This window comes from Pseudorasbora parva, chromosome 5 (genome assembly GCF_024679245.1).
Source record: "Pseudorasbora parva isolate DD20220531a chromosome 5, ASM2467924v1, whole genome shotgun sequence".
NCBI classification, from domain to species: Eukaryota; Metazoa; Chordata; class Actinopteri; order Cypriniformes; family Gobionidae; genus Pseudorasbora; species Pseudorasbora parva.
The window spans coordinates 4,065,824-4,078,528 of record NC_090176.1 but is presented as its reverse complement, the minus strand read 5'-3'; the positions used below and the strand labels follow the sequence as shown (position 1 = coordinate 4,078,528).

General features: G+C 42.8%; 17 non-coding genes across 17 annotated transcripts; all 17 read right to left on the bottom strand.

Annotated features, from left to right (window-relative positions):
- Window positions 1-741: 741 nt before the first annotated feature.
- On the bottom strand, window positions 742-814 carry trnav-aac (transfer RNA valine (anticodon AAC)). Its single transcript has one exon. It is a non-coding gene; the product is annotated as a tRNA-Val (tRNA).
- A 241-nt stretch (window positions 815-1,055) lies between these two features.
- Window positions 1,056-1,128, bottom strand: trnav-uac (transfer RNA valine (anticodon UAC)). The gene has a single exon. It is a non-coding gene; the product is annotated as a tRNA-Val (tRNA).
- Window positions 1,129-1,554: 426 nt separating this feature from the next.
- trnav-aac (transfer RNA valine (anticodon AAC)) lies at window positions 1,555-1,627 on the bottom strand. The gene has a single exon. It is a non-coding gene; the product is annotated as a tRNA-Val (tRNA).
- A 435-nt stretch (window positions 1,628-2,062) lies between these two features.
- Window positions 2,063-2,135, bottom strand: trnav-aac (transfer RNA valine (anticodon AAC)). Its single transcript has one exon. It is a non-coding gene; the product is annotated as a tRNA-Val (tRNA).
- A 241-nt stretch (window positions 2,136-2,376) lies between these two features.
- Window positions 2,377-2,449, bottom strand: trnav-uac (transfer RNA valine (anticodon UAC)). The gene has a single exon. It is a non-coding gene; the product is annotated as a tRNA-Val (tRNA).
- A 426-nt stretch (window positions 2,450-2,875) lies between these two features.
- On the bottom strand, window positions 2,876-2,948 carry trnav-aac (transfer RNA valine (anticodon AAC)). The gene has a single exon. It is a non-coding gene; the product is annotated as a tRNA-Val (tRNA).
- Window positions 2,949-3,696: 748 nt separating this feature from the next.
- trnav-uac (transfer RNA valine (anticodon UAC)) lies at window positions 3,697-3,769 on the bottom strand. Its single transcript has one exon. It is a non-coding gene; the product is annotated as a tRNA-Val (tRNA).
- A 934-nt stretch (window positions 3,770-4,703) lies between these two features.
- Window positions 4,704-4,776, bottom strand: trnav-aac (transfer RNA valine (anticodon AAC)). Its single transcript has one exon. It is a non-coding gene; the product is annotated as a tRNA-Val (tRNA).
- A 241-nt stretch (window positions 4,777-5,017) lies between these two features.
- trnav-uac (transfer RNA valine (anticodon UAC)) lies at window positions 5,018-5,090 on the bottom strand. The gene has a single exon. It is a non-coding gene; the product is annotated as a tRNA-Val (tRNA).
- Window positions 5,091-5,516: 426 nt separating this feature from the next.
- On the bottom strand, window positions 5,517-5,589 carry trnav-aac (transfer RNA valine (anticodon AAC)). Its single transcript has one exon. It is a non-coding gene; the product is annotated as a tRNA-Val (tRNA).
- Window positions 5,590-6,337: 748 nt separating this feature from the next.
- On the bottom strand, window positions 6,338-6,410 carry trnav-uac (transfer RNA valine (anticodon UAC)). The gene has a single exon. It is a non-coding gene; the product is annotated as a tRNA-Val (tRNA).
- Window positions 6,411-7,658: 1,248 nt separating this feature from the next.
- trnav-uac (transfer RNA valine (anticodon UAC)) lies at window positions 7,659-7,731 on the bottom strand. The gene has a single exon. It is a non-coding gene; the product is annotated as a tRNA-Val (tRNA).
- A 426-nt stretch (window positions 7,732-8,157) lies between these two features.
- On the bottom strand, window positions 8,158-8,230 carry trnav-aac (transfer RNA valine (anticodon AAC)). Its single transcript has one exon. It is a non-coding gene; the product is annotated as a tRNA-Val (tRNA).
- Window positions 8,231-8,977: 747 nt separating this feature from the next.
- Window positions 8,978-9,050, bottom strand: trnav-uac (transfer RNA valine (anticodon UAC)). The gene has a single exon. It is a non-coding gene; the product is annotated as a tRNA-Val (tRNA).
- A 1,247-nt stretch (window positions 9,051-10,297) lies between these two features.
- Window positions 10,298-10,370, bottom strand: trnav-uac (transfer RNA valine (anticodon UAC)). Its single transcript has one exon. It is a non-coding gene; the product is annotated as a tRNA-Val (tRNA).
- A 1,439-nt stretch (window positions 10,371-11,809) lies between these two features.
- Window positions 11,810-11,882, bottom strand: trnav-aac (transfer RNA valine (anticodon AAC)). The gene has a single exon. It is a non-coding gene; the product is annotated as a tRNA-Val (tRNA).
- A 748-nt stretch (window positions 11,883-12,630) lies between these two features.
- trnav-uac (transfer RNA valine (anticodon UAC)) lies at window positions 12,631-12,703 on the bottom strand. The gene has a single exon. It is a non-coding gene; the product is annotated as a tRNA-Val (tRNA).
- Window positions 12,704-12,705: the final 2 nt, after the last annotated feature.

Genomic DNA, 12,705 nt, shown 5'->3' with positions numbered 1-12,705 from the left:
TAGAGCCATTTCAGCACATATAGTAAAAATTGCTCAAGTTGTTTCCACCCAGTTTCGAACTGGGGACCTTTCGCGTGTGAGGCGAACGTGATAACCACTACACTATGGAAACCTGTCTTCAGGAAGCAGAAGAAAATCTTCAGACTCACAAATTAAAATGTGTATAATGTAAAAGGGAGATAGATACTCTTGGCGTTGCAAACAATTCATACTTTCTGTCAAAAGTTGGTCGTTGTTTCTGCTCGGTTTCGAACCGAAGACCTTTCGCGTGTTAGGCGAACGTGATAACCACTACACTACAGAAACTTCACTTTGGGTTGAGTGGTCTTTTTCCAAGACAGGTTCATCCAATAATATGCACTGCAAGCAGAGTGTCAGTCTGTGTAGATTCCACAAACAACAGGACAGAGCTAATTCATCATGGTAGTCTGACTTGAGGTCCTTAGTATGATTGCCTCCAAATAGCTTGAAATTATAGCCTTTGTAGCATGGAAATCCACTAACCTGAGAGCCATTTCAGCACATATAGTAAAAATTACTCCAGATGTTTCCACCCAGTTTCGAACTGGGGACCTTTCGCGTGTGAGGCGAACGTGATAACCACTACACTATGGAGACCTGTCTTGAGGTAGCATAAGGAAGTCTTGCGAATCACGAATTTTAAAAAACGTATAATGTAAAAGAGAGCTAAATACTCTTAGCGTCGCAAACAATCTATACTTTCTGTCAAAAGCTGACCGCTGTTTCTGCTCGGTTTCGAACCGAGGACCTTTCGCGTGTTAGGCGAACGTGATAACCACTACACTACAGAAACCTCATGGTGAGCTTAATTGCCTTTTTCCAAGACAGGTTCATCCCATAATCTGCCCTGCAATCAGAGTGTTGGTCTGTGTAAATTCCACAAGCAACAGGAAAGTGCTCATTGGGCTTGGTAGTCTGTCTTGAGATCCTTAGCACGATTGCCTTCAACTAGCTTGAAATTGGAGCCTTTGTAGTGTGGAAATGCGCTTGCCGGAGATCCATTTCAGCATGTTTAGTTAAAAAACACTCAATTATATTTCTGCCCAGTTTCGAACTGGGGACCTTTCGCGTGTAATGCGAACGTGATAACCACTACACTACAGAAACCTCACAGTGAGTTTAGTGGCCTTTTTCCAAGACAGGTTCATCCCATAATCTGCACCGCAAGCAGAGTGTCAGTCTGTGTAGATTCCACAAACAACAGAACAGAGATAATTCACCATTGGAGTCTGGCTTGAGATCCTTAGTATGATTGCCTTCAAATAGCTTTTAGCCTTTGTAGCTGGATATCCACTTACCTTAGAGCCATTTCAGCACATATAGTAAAAATTGCTCAAGTTGTTTCCACCCAGTTTCGAACTGCGGACCTTTCGCGTGTGAGGCGAACGTGATAACCACTACACTATGGAAACCTGTCTTCAGGAAGCAGAAGAAAATCTTCAGACTCACAAATTAAAATGTGTATAATGTAAAAGGGAGATAGATACTCTTGGCGTTGCAAACAATTCATACTTTCTGTCAAAAGTTGGTCGTTGTTTCTGCTCGGTTTCGAACCGAGGACCTTTCGCGTGTTAGGCGAACGTGATAACCACTACACTACAGAAACTTCACTTTGGGTTGAGTGGTCTTTTTCCAAGACAGGTTCATCCAATAATATGCACTGCAAGCAGAGTGTCAGTCTGTGTAGATTCCACAAACAACAGGACAGAGCTAATTCATCATGGTAGTCTGACTTGAGGTCCTTAGTATGATTGCCTCCAAATAGCTTGAAATTATAGCCTTTGTAGCATGGAAATCCACTAACCTGAGAGCCATTTCAGCACATATAGTAAAAATTACTCCAGATGTTTCTACCCAGTTTCGAACTGGGGACCTTTCGCGTGTGAGGCGAACGTGATAACCACTACACTATGGAGACCTGTCTTGAGGTAGCATAAGGAAGTCTTGCGAATCACGAATTTTAAAAAACGTATAATGTAAAAGAGAGCTAAATACTCTTAGCGTCGCAAACAATCTATACTTTCTGTCAAAAGCTGACCGCTGTTTCTGCTCGGTTTCGAACCGAGGACCTTTCGCGTGTTAGGCGAACGTGATAACCACTACACTACAGAAACCTCATGGTGAGCTTAATTGCCTTTTTCCAAGACAGGTTCATCCCATAATCTGCCCTGCAATCAGAGTGTTGGTCTGTGTAAATTCCACAAGCAACAGGAAAGTGCTCATTGGGCTTGGTAGTCTGTCTTGAGATCCTTAGCACGATTGCCTTCAACTAGCTTGAAATTGGAGCCTTTGTAGTGTGGAAATGCGCTTGCCGGAGATCCATTTCAGCATGTTTAGTTAAAAAACACTCAATTATATTTCTGCCCAGTTTCGAACTGGGGTCCTTTCGCGTGTAATGCGAACGTGATAACCACTACACTACAGAAACCTCACAGTGAGTTTAGTGGCCTTTTTCCAAGACAGGTTCATCCCATAATCTGCACCGCAAGCAGAGTGTCAGTCTGTGTAGATTCCACAAACAACAGAACAGAGATAATTCACCATTGGAGTCTGGCTTGAGATCCTTAGTATGATTGCCTTTAAATAGCTTTTAGCCTTTGTAGCTGGATATCCACTTACCTTAGAGCCATTTCAGCACATATAGTAAAAATTGCTCAAGTTGTTTCCACCCAGTTTCGAACTGGGGACCTTTCGCGTGTGAGGCGAACGTGATAACCACTACACTATGGAAACCTGTCTTCAGGAAGCAGAAGAAAATCTTCAGACTCACAAATTAAAATGTGTATAACGTAAAAGGGAGATAGATACTCTTGGCGTTGCAAACAATTCATACTTTCTGTCAAAAGTTGGTCGCTGTTTCTGCTCGGTTTCGAACCGAGGACCTTTCGCGTGTTAGGCGAACGTGATAACCACTACACTACAGAAACTTCACTTTGGGTTGAGTGGTCTTTTTCCAAGACAGGTTCATCCAATAATATGCACTGCAAGCAGAGTGTCAGTCTGTGTAGATTCCACAAACAACAGGACAGAGCTAATTCATCATGGTAGTCTGACTTGAGGTCCTTAGTATGATTGCCTCCAAATAGCTTGAAATTACAGCCTTTGTAGCATGGAAATCCACTAACCTGAGAGCCATTTCAGCACATATAGTAAAAATTACTCAAGATGTTTCCACCCAGTTTCGAACTGGGGACCTTTCGCGTGTGAGGCGAACGTGATAACCACTACACTATGGAAACCTGTCTTGAGGTAGCATAAGGAAGTCTTGCGAATCACGAATTTTAAAAAACGTATAATGTAAAAGAGAGCTAAATACTCTTAGCGTCGCAAACAATCTATACTTTCAGTCAAAAGCTGACTGCTGTTTCTGCTCGGTTTCGAAACGAGGACCTTTCGCGTGTTAGGCGAACGTGATAACCACTACACTACAGAAACCTCATGGTGAGCTTAATTGCCTTTTTCCAAGACAGGTTCATCCCATAATCTGCCCTGCAATCAGAGTGTTGGTCTGTGTAAATTCCACAAGCAACAGGAAAGTGCTCATTGGGCTTGGTAGTCTGTCTTGAGATCCTTAGCACGATTGCCTTCAACTAGCTTGAAATTGGAGCCTTTGTAGTGTGGAAATGCGCTTGCCGGAGATCCATTTCAGCATGTTTAGTTAAAAAACACTCAATTTGTTTCTGCCCAGTTTCGAACTGGGGACCTTTCGCGTGTAAAGCGAACGTGATAACCACTACACTACAGAAACCTCACAGTGAGTTTAGTGGCCTTTTTCCAAGACAGGTTCATCCCATAATCTGCACCGCAAGCAGAGTGTCAGTCTGTGTAGATTCCACAAACAACAGAACAGAGATAATTCACCATTGGAGTCTGGCTTGAGATCCTTAGTATGATTGCCTTCAAATAGCTTTTAGCCTTTGTAGCTGGATATCCACTTACCTTAGAGCCATTTCAGCACATATAGTAAAAATTGCTCAAGTTGTTTCCACCCAGTTTCGAACTGGGGACCTTTCGCGTGTGAGGCAAACGTGATAACCACTACACTATGGAAACCTGTCTTCAGGAAGCAGAAGAAAATCTTCAGACTCACAAATTAAAATGTGTATAATGTAAAAGGGAGATAGATACTCTTGGCGTTGCAAACAATTCATACTTTCTGTCAAAAGTTGGTCGTTGTTTCTGCTCGGTTTCGAACCGAAGACCTTTCGCGTGTTAGGCGAACGTGATAACCACTACACTACAGAAACTTCACTTTGGGTTGAGTGGTCTTTTTCCAAGACAGGTTCATCCAATAATATGCACTGCAAGCAGAGTGTCAGTCTGTGTAGATTCCACAAACAACAGGACAGAGCTAATTCATCATGGTAGTCTGACTTGAGGTCCTTAGTATGATTGCCTCCAACTAGCTTGAAATTATAGCCTTTGTAGCATGGAAATCCACTAACCTGAGAGCCATTTCAGCACATATAGTAAAAATTACTCCAGATGTTTCCACCCAGTTTCGAACTGGGGACGTTTCGCGTGTGAGGCGAACGTGATAACCACTACACTATGGAGACCTGTCTTGAGGTAGCATAAGGAAGTCTTGCGAATCACGAATTTTAAAAAACGTATAATGTAAAAGAGAGCTAAATACTCTTAGCGTCGCAAACAATCTATACTTTCTGTCAAAAGCTGACCGCTGTTTCTGCTCGGTTTCGAACCGAGGACCTTTCGCGTGTTAGGCGAACGTGATAACCACTACACTACAGAAACCTCATGGTGAGCTTAATTGCCTTTTTCCAAGACAGGTTCATCCCATAATCTGCCCTGCAATCAGAGTGTTGGTCTGTGTAAATTCCACAAGCAACAGGAAAGTGCTCATTGGGCTTGGTAGTCTGTCTTGAGATCCTTAGCACGATTGCCTTCAACTAGCTTGAAATTGGAGCCTTTGTAGTGTGGAAATGCGCTTGCCGGAGATCCATTTCAGCATGTTTAGTTAAAAAACACTCAATTATATTTCTGCCCAGTTTCGAACTGGGGACCTTTCGCGTGTAATGCGAACGTGATAACCACTACACTACAGAAACCTCACAGTGAGTTTAGTGGCCTTTTTCCAAGACAGGTTCATCCCATAATCTGCACCGCAAGCAGAGTGTCAGTCTGTGTAGATTCCACAAACAACAGAACAGAGATAATTCACCATTGGAGTCTGGCTTGAGATCCTTAGTATGATTGCCTTCAAATAGCTTTTAGCCTTTGTAGCTGGATATCCACTTACCTTAGAGCCATTTCAGCACATATAGTAAAAATTGCTCAAGTTGTTTCCACCCAGTTTCGAACTGCGGACCTTTCGCGTGTGAGGCGAACGTGATAACCACTACACTATGGAAACCTGTCTTCAGGAAGCAGAAGAAAATCTTCAGACTCACAAATTAAAATGTGTATAATGTAAAAGGGAGATAGATACTCTTGGCGTTGCAAACAATTCATACTTTCTGTCAAAAGTTGGTCGTTGTTTCTGCTCGGTTTCGAACCGAGGACCTTTCGCGTGTTAGGCGAACGTGATAACCACTACACTACAGAAACTTCACTTTGGGTTGAGTGGTCTTTTTCCAAGACAGGTTCATCCAATAATATGCACTGCAAGCAGAGTGTCAGTCTGTGTAGATTCCACAAACAACAGGACAGAGCTAATTCATCATGGTAGTCTGACTTGAGGTCCTTTGTATGATTGCCTCCAAATAGCTTGAAATTATAGCCTTTGTAGCATGGAAATCCACTAACCTGAGAGCCATTTCAGCACATATAGTAAAAATTACTCCAGATGTTTCCACCCAGTTTCGAACTGGGGACCTTTCGCGTGTGAGGCGAACGTGATAACCACTACACTATGGAAACCTGTCTTGAGGTAGCATAAGGAAGTCTTGCGAATCACGAATTTTAAAAAACGTATAATGTAAAAGAGAGCTAAATACTCTTAGCGTCGCAAACAATCTATACTTTCTGTCAAAAGCTGACCGCTGTTTCTGCTCGGTTTCGAACCGAGGACCTTTCGCGTGTTAGGCGAACGTGATAACCACTACACTACAGAAACCTCATGGTGAGCTTAATTGCCTTTTTCCAAGACAGGTTCATCCCATAATCTGCCCTGCAATCAGAGTGTTGGTCTGTGTAAATTCCACAAGCAACAGGAAAGTGCTCATTGGGCTTGGTAGTCTGTCTTGAGATCCTTAGCACGATTGCCTTCAACTAGCTTGAAATTGGAGCCTTTGTAGTGTGGAAATGCGCTTGCCGGAGATCCATTTCAGCATGTTTAGTTAAAAAACACTCAATTTGTTTCTGCCCAGTTTCGAACTGGGGACCTTTCGCGTGTAAAGCGAACGTGATAACCACTACACTACAGAAACCTCACAGTGAGTTTAGTGGCCTTTTTCCAAGACAGGTTCATCCCATAATCTGCACCGCAAGCAGAGTGTCAGTCTGTGTAGATTCCACAAACAACAGAACAGAGATAATTCACCATTGGAGTCTGGCTTGAGATCCTTAGTATGATTGCCTTCAAATAGCTTTTAGCCTTTGTAGCTGGATATCCACTTACCTTAGAGCCATTTCAGCACATATAGTAAAAATTGCTCAAGTTGTTTCCACCCAGTTTCGAACTGGGGACCTTTCGCGTGTGAGGCGAACGTGATAACCACTACACTATGGAAACCTGTCTTCAGGAAGCAGAAGAAAATCTTCAGACTCACAAATTAAAATGTGTATAATGTAAAAGGGAGATAGATACTCTTGGCGTTGCAAACAATTCATACTTTCTGTCAAAAGTTGGTCGTTGTTTCTGCTCGGTTTCGAACCGAAGACCTTTCGCGTGTTAGGCGAACGTGATAACCACTACACTACAGAAACTTCACTTTGGGTTGAGTGGTCTTTTTCCAAGACAGGTTCATCCAATAATATGCACTGCAAGCAGAGTGTCAGTCTGTGTAGATTCCACAAACAACAGGACAGAGCTAATTCATCATGGTAGTCTGACTTGAGGTCCTTAGTATGATTGCCTCCAAATAGCTTGAAATTATAGCCTTTGTAGCATGGAAATCCACTAACCTGAGAGCCATTTCAGCACATATAGTAAAAATTACTCCAGATGTTTCCACCCAGTTTCGAACTGGGGACCTTTCGCGTGTGAGGCGAACGTGATAACCACTACACTATGGAGACCTGTCTTGAGGTAGCATAAGGAAGTCTTGCGAATCACGAATTTTAAAAAACGTATAATGTAAAAGAGAGCTAAATACTCTTAGCGTCGCAAACAATCTATACTTTCTGTCAAAAGCTGACCGCTGTTTCTGCTCGGTTTCGAACCGAGGACCTTTCGCGTGTTAGGCGAACGTGATAACCACTACACTACAGAAACCTCATGGTGAGCTTAATTGCCTTTTTCCAAGACAGGTTCATCCCATAATCTGCCCTGCAATCAGAGTGTTGGTCTGTGTAAATTCCACAAGCAACAGGAAAGTGCTCATTGGGCTTGGTAGTCTGTCTTGAGATCCTTAGCACGATTGCCTTCAACTAGCTTGAAATTGGAGCCTTTGTAGTGTGAAAATGCGCTTGCCGGAGATCCATTTCAGCATGTTTAGTTAAAAAACACTCAATTATATTTCTGCCCAGTTTCGAACTGGGGACCTTTCGCGTGTAAAGCGAACGTGATAACCACTACACTACAGAAACCTCACAGTGAGTTTAGTGGCCTTTTTCCAAGACAGGTTCATCCCATAATCTGCACCGCAAGCAGAGTGTCAGTCTGTGTAGATTCCACAAACAACAGAACAGAGATAATTCACCATTGGAGTCTGGCTTGAGATCCTTAGTATGATTGCCTTTAAATAGCTTTTAGCCTTTGTAGCTGGATATCCACTTACCTTAGAGCCATTTCAGCACATATAGTAAAAATTGCTCAAGTTGTTTCCACCCAGTTTCGAACTGGGGACCTTTCGCGTGTGAGGCAAACGTGATAACCACTACACTATGGAAACCTGTCTTCAGGAAGCAGAAGAAAATCTTCAGACTCACAAATTAAAATGTGTATAATGTAAAAGGGAGATAGATACTCTTGGCGTTGCAAACAATTCATACTTTCTGTCAAAAGTTGGTCGTTGTTTCTGCTCGGGTTCGAACCGAGGACCTTTCGCGTGTTAGGCGAACGTGATAACCACTACACTACAGAAACTTCACTTTGGGTTGAGTGGTCTTTTTCCAAGACAGGTTCATCCAATAATATGCACTGCAAGCAGAGTGTCAGTCTGTGTAGATTCCACAAACAACAGGACAGAGCTAATTCATCATGGTAGTCTGACTTGAGGTCCTTAGTATGATTGCCTCCAAATAGCTTGAAATTACAGCCTTTGTAGCATGGAAATCCACTAACCTGAGAGCCATTTCAGCACATATAGTAAAAATTACTCAAGATGTTTCCACCCAGTTTCGAACTGGGGACCTTTCGCGTGTGAGGCGAACGTGATAACCACCACACTATGGAAACCTCTCTTGAGGTAGCATAAGGAAGTCTTGCGAATCACGAATTTTAAAAAACGTATAATGTAAAAGAGAGCTAAATACTCTTAGCGTCGCAAACAATCTATACTTTCAGTCAAAGCTGACCGCTGTTTCTGCTCGGTTTCGAAACGAGGACCTTTCGCGTGTTAGGCGAACGTGATAACCACTACACTACAGAAACCTCATGGTGAGCTTAATTGCCTTTTTCCAAGACAGGTTCATCCCATAATCTGCCCTGCAATCAGAGTGTTGGTCTGTGTAAATTCCACAAGCAACAGGAAAGTGCGAATTGGGCTTGGTAGTCTGTCTTGAGATCCTTAGCACGATTGCCTTCAACTAGCTTGAAATTGGAGCCTTTGTAGTGTGGAAATGCGCTTGCCGGAGATCCATTTCAGCATGTTTAGTTAAAAAACACTCAATTTGTTTCTGCCCAGTTTCGAACTGGGGACCTTTCGCGTGTAAAGCGAACGTGATAACCACTACACTACAGAAACCTCACAGTGAGTTTAGTGGCCTTTTTCCAAGACAGGTTCATCCCATAATCTGCACCGCAAGCAGAGTGTCAGTCTGTGTAGATCCCACAAACAACAGAACAGAGATAATTCACCATTGGAGTCTGGCTTGAGATCCTTAGTATGATTGCCTTCAAATAGCTTTTAGCCTTTGTAGCTGGATATCCACTTACCTTAGAGCCATTTCAGCACATATAGTAAAAATTGCTCAAGTTGTTTCCACCCAGTTTCGAACTGGGGACCTTTCGCGTGTGAGGCGAACGTGATAACCACTACACTATGGAAACCTGTCTTCAGGAAGCAGAAGAAAATCTTCAGACTCACAAATTAAAATGTGTATAATGTAAAAGGGAGATAGATACTCTTGGCGTTGCAAACAATTCATACTTTCTGTCAAAAGTTGGTCGTTGTTTCTGCTCGGTTTCGAACCGAAGACCTTTCGCGTGTTAGGCAAACGTGATAACCACTACACTACAGAAACTTCACTTTGGGTTGAGTGGTCTTTTTCCAAGACAGGTTCATCCAATAATATGCACTGCAAGCAGAGTGTCAGTCTGTGTAGATTCCACAAACAACAGGACAGAGCTAATTCATCATGGTAGTCTGACTTGAGGTCCTTAGTATGATTGCCTCCAAATAGCTTGAAATTATAGCCTTTGTAGCATGGAAATCCACTAACCTGAGAGCCATTTCAGCACATATAGTAAAAATTACTCCAGATGTTTCCACCCAGTTTCGAACTGGGGACCTTTCGCGTGTGAGGCGAACGTGATAACCACTACACTATGGAGACCTGTCTTGAGTTGCATAAGGAAGTCTTGCGAATCACGAATTTTAAAAAACGTATAATGTAAAAGAGAGCTAAATACTCTTAGCGTCGCAAACAATCTATACTTTCTGTCAAAAGCTGACCGCTGTTTCTGCTCGGTTTCGAACCGAGGACCTTTCGCGTGTTAGGCGAACGTGATAACCACTACACTACAGAAACCTCATGGTGAGCTTAATTGCCTTTTTCCAAGACAGGTTCATCCCATAATCTGCCCTGCAATCAGAGTGTTGGTCTGTGTAAATTCCACAAGCAACAGGAAAGTGCTCATTGGGCTTGGTAGTCTGTCTTGAGATCCTTAGCACGATTGCCTTCAACTAGCTTGAAATTGGAGCCTTTGTAGTGTGGAAATGCGCTTGCCGGAGATCCATTTCAGCATGTTTAGTTAAAAAACACTCAATTATATTTCTGCCCAGTTTCGAACTGGGGACCTTTCGCGTGTAAAGCGAACGTGATAACCACTACACTACAGAAACCTCACAGTGAGTTTAGTGGCCTTTTTCCAAGACAGGTTCATCCCATAATCTGCACCGCAAGCAGAGTGTCAGTCTGTGTAGATTCCACAAACAACAGAACAGAGATAATTCACCATTGGAGTCTGGCTTGAGATCCTTAGTATGATTGCCTTCAAATAGCTTTTAGCCTTTGTAGCTGGATATCCACTTACCTTAGAGCCATTTCAGCACATATAGTAAAAATTGCTCAAGTTGTTTCCACCCAGTTTCGAACTGCGGACCTTTCGCGTGTGAGGCGAACGTGATAACCACTACACTATGGAAACCTGTCTTCAGGAAGCAGAAGAAAATCTTCAGACTCACAAATTAAAATGTGTATAATGTAAAAGGGAGATAGATACTCTTGGCGTTGCAAACAATTCATACTTTCTGTCAAAAGTTGGTCGTTGTTTCTGCTCGGTTTCGAACCGAGGACCTTTCGCGTGTTAGGCGAACGTGATAACCACTACACTACAGAAACTTCACTTTGGGTTGAGTGGTCTTTTTCCAAGACAGGTTCATCCAATAATATGCACTGCAAGCAGAGTGTCAGTCTGTGTAGATTCCACAAACAACAGGACAGAGCTAATTCATCATGGTAGTCTGACTTGAGGTCCTTTGTATGATTGCCTCCAAATAGCTTGAAATTATAGCCTTTGTAGCATGGAAATCCACTAACCTGAGAGCCATTTCAGCACATATAGTAAAAATTACTCCAGATGTTTCCACCCAGTTTCGAACTGGGGACCTTTCGCGTGTGAGGCGAACGTGATAACCACTACACTATGGAAACCTGTCTTGAGGTAGCATAAGGAAGTCTTGCGAATCACGAATTTTAAAAAACGTATAATGTAAAAGAGAGCTAAATACTCTTAGCGTCGCAAACAATCTATACTTTCTGTCAAAAGCTGACCGCTGTTTCTGCTCGGTTTCGAACCGAGGACCTTTCGCGTGTTAGGCGAACGTGATAACCACTACACTACAGAAACCTCATGGTGAGCTTAATTGCCTTTTTCCAAGACAGGTTCATCCCATAATCTGCCCTGCAATCAGAGTGTTGGTCTGTGTAAATTCCACAAGCAACAGGAAAGTGCGAATTGGGCTTGGTAGTCTGTCTTGAGATCCTTAGCACGATTGCCTTCAACTAGCTTGAAATTGGAGCCTTTGTAGCTGGATATCCACTTACCTTAGAGCCATTTCAGCACATATAGTAAAAATTGCTCAAGTTGTTTCCACCCAGTTTCGAACTGGGGACCTTTCGCGTGTGAGGCGAACGTGATAACCACTACACTATGGAAACCTGTCTTCAGGAAGCAGAAGAAAATCTTCAGACTCACAAATTAAAATGTGTATAATGTAAAAGGGAGATAGATACTCTTGGCGTTGCAAACAATTCATACTTTCTGTCAAAAGTTGGTTGCTGTTTCTGCTCGGGTTCGAACCGAGGACCTTTCGCGTGTTAGGCGAACGTGATAACCACTACACTACAGAAACTTCACTTTGGGTTGAGTGGTCTTTTTCCAAGACAGGTTCATCCAATAATATGCACTGCAAGCAGAGTGTCAGTCTGTGTAGATTCCACAAACAACAGGACAGAGCTAATTCATCATGGTAGTCTGACTTGAGGTCCTTAGTATGATTGCCTCCAAATAGCTTGAAATTACAGCCTTTGTAGCATGGAAATCCACTAACCTGAGAGCCATTTCAGCACATATAGTAAAAATTACTCAAGATGTTTCCACCCAGTTTCGAACTGGGGACCTTTCGCGTGTGAGGCGAACGTGATAACCACTACACTATGGAAACCTGTCTTGAGGTAGCATAAGGAAGTCTTGCGAATCACGAATTTTAAAAAACGTATAATGTAAAAGAGAGCTAAATACTCTTAGCGTCGCAAACAATCTATACTTTCTGTCAAAAGCTGACCGCTGTTTCTGCTCGGTTTCGAACCGAGGACCTTTCGCGTGTTAGGCGAACGTGATAACCACTACACTACAGAAACCTCATGGCGAGCTTAATTGCCTTTTTCCAAGACAGGTTCATCCCATAATCTGCCCTGCAATCAGAGTGTTGGTCTGTGTAAATTCCACAAGCAACAGGAAAGTGCTCATTGGGCTTGGTAGTCTGTCTTGAGATCCTTAGCACGATTGCCTTCAACTAGCTTGAAATTGGAGCCTTTGTAGTGTGGAAATGCGCTTGCCGGAGATCCATTTCAGCATGTTTAGTTAAAAAACACTCAATTTGTTTCTGCCCAGTTTCGAACTGGGGACCTTTCGCGTGTAAAGCGAACGTGATAACCACTACACTACAGAAACCT